This window comes from Peromyscus californicus, unplaced genomic scaffold, assembly GCF_007827085.1.
Source record: "Peromyscus californicus insignis strain IS unplaced genomic scaffold, ASM782708v3 Scaffold_14__1_contigs__length_90479793_seg_2, whole genome shotgun sequence".
Taxonomy (NCBI): domain Eukaryota; kingdom Metazoa; phylum Chordata; class Mammalia; order Rodentia; family Cricetidae; genus Peromyscus; species Peromyscus californicus.
Window position 1 is genome coordinate 25,451,523 of NW_026294436.1, and position 2,531 is coordinate 25,454,053.

Here is a 2,531-nt window from a genome sequence, read left to right on the forward strand (position 1 = left end):
AGGCCTTCGGCTTTGCTCTGAGTCATCTATGAGGTCTAGGTGTGACTCTGAGAGGATACATGACAGGATTTTTCCTACGGCTTGAAAGGCTCTCTCTAGCTGTTGAGTTTAACTCTTCTGCTACTTGGACAATGTGTTAAATAGAAAGATTACCTGGGAGGGAAGCTATTGTTGTAATTTAGGGATGACTACAATAGGTGGGATGTGGTGTGAGCAGTGTAGTCATTGAGTAGGACTCATTTTCTACATGATACACTATTTTGAAAATAGAACCAACTCTTCCTATAAGCAGCCCGAGGTGACCGGTGACAATGGTGTGCTGTTCTCTTGACCCAGAAAACCCTACAAATCATGCAAATAAAGAGGTTCAAATCTTCAGGTTCACTTTAAGAACACCTGTGAAACTGCCCAGGGCATCAAGGGCATGCATATTTGAAAAGCCACCAAGTATCTGAAAGATGTGTGCCTCTTGGATGGTATAATGGTGGGTTCAGTAGGTGCATCCAGGCCAAACACTGGGGCTGGACACAGGGTCGGTAGCCAAAAATGAGTGCTGAGTTTTTGCACCACATGCTTAAAAAGGCAGAGAGTGCTGAACTGAAGGGTTTAGATGCAGCTTCTCCAGTCATTGAACACATCCAGGCGAACAAAGCACCAAAGATGAACCCATAATCTTTTTTTTGTTTTTTTGTTTTTTGAGACAGAGTGTCTCTGTGTAGCCTTGCCTGTCCTGAATCTTGCTCTGTAGACCAGGTTGGCCTTGAACTCACAGAGATCCGCTTGGCTCTGCCTCCTGAGTGCTGGGATTAAAGGCATGCGCCACAACCATCCTATCATAGCAGGGTTAACCCATACATGAGCTCCCCGTGCCACACTGAGATGATCCTCATTGAAAAGGAGCAAGTTGTCCCAAAGCCAGAAGAGGAGATTGCACAGAAGAAAAAGGTATCTCAGAAGAAACTGGAAAAACAAAAACTTAGATAGCACAGGAATAAAGCCAGCAAAAAATAAATACAGATAAAAATAAAGGTCAAAGAAAGAAAATAGAACCAACAAAATTTCTGATGAATTGAACTCAGGATGTTAAGAAAATGGTAGTGGTAAATGATAATGCAATGATTTTAGTCTCTAAATCATTATTTTCTAATTTTATGTTCTCAATATTTTTCTATCAATGTATGCATTTGGGGAAGAAACCAATGTCATGACTCATTCCTTGCCAATGTGAGAGGCACACTCAAAGTCTCCCTCTCCTTACAACTACAACATAAGTATGCGACCTAGTTTCTGGCAACCAGATTCACCTACTCAAATCTCACCAATTGGTAATAACTTGAGGGGAAGGACCAGGCTCCTATGAGCTGCATTTGGGCAAGTGTGTGGGCAATAGTGGTTCTGACAGTCCCCTTGTGTGGTCAGATGTGGTTCCTGGCACAGAAGAGTTAACCATTTGGGAAGCAGAAGCCCTTTCCTCTGGTGTTCAGGAGACAGCACCAGGAGTTTTTATCAGACCTGTTTGCAACATGCTTTTGGGTGTTACTCTTAGGGACAGCTTTTCCCCACATCCCGCTTAGCTTTCCTAAGACTCAGTTCTCATTGTTAGCTTTCTAGTATAATTTTACCAATCTCCTTCATGTTTATTAAGGCCGAACTTATCTTCCATGGCTTGCACATGTCCTTGATAAATGCTAGCAACTAGAAAAAGTATCTGCATCTTACTCAGTTCATTTGTGTTACTGTAGCAGAGTGCCACATACTGGGTGACTTATAAGAAACAAACATTTATTTCTCACAGTTCCAGAGACGGAGAAACCAAAGGTCAAAGTACTATTAAGTTAGCCTCAGGTTCAAGGTCTGTGTCTTGTTGGTATACACTCAAGAGAGGAAGAATGTTGTAGAGAAGACAGGGGACCTACTCCCATAAGCCCCTTTAATACTGGCATTAAATATACATGAAGGTAGAGCCTTCATCATCTAAGCACCCTCAAAGGGCTCTACCTTCCAAATTGCCGCACTAGGGACTACATTTTTGTTTGCTTGCTTGTTTTTTTGAGAGAGGGTATCATTATGTAACCTTGGCTGGTCTGAAACTCACTCTGTAGACTAGGCTGACCTCAAACTCACAGAGATCCACCAGCCTCTACCTCTAGAGTGCTGACATCAAGGGTGTGCTCCATAACAAACAGCTTACACCTCTGACATATGGAACGTGAAGGGCACGATCAGAACACACAGTATGTTTTCATTCCTTATCTGGTTGGATGAGAATGGTGACGAGTTTGTCTTGCCCTCACCTCAGTTTTACTCCTCATCATACTATCAACCATCTAAATGTGAACTTTTGGAGAATCAAGACACACTTCCGTCTTAGCTCAGGCTGCTATGACAAAAGACTGGACAACAAACAAGAGGGATTTACATCTCACGATCCTGAAGCCTGGGGTTTTTTTGAGGCTAGTTCTGAGGAGGGTGTTTTTCCAAACTGTAAAGTCCAGACGTTTTGTGTCTTCAGAGGGCAGAGAGCATTCAGT

The 2,531-nt window shown here is 42.7% G+C and overlaps 1 pseudogene; it reads left to right on the top strand.

Annotated features, from left to right (window-relative positions):
- The first annotated feature begins 315 nt into the window (after window positions 1-315).
- LOC128109556 (60S ribosomal protein L17-like) lies at window positions 316-984 on the top strand (annotated as a pseudogene).
- The last annotated feature ends 1,547 nt before the right edge of the window (window positions 985-2,531 follow it).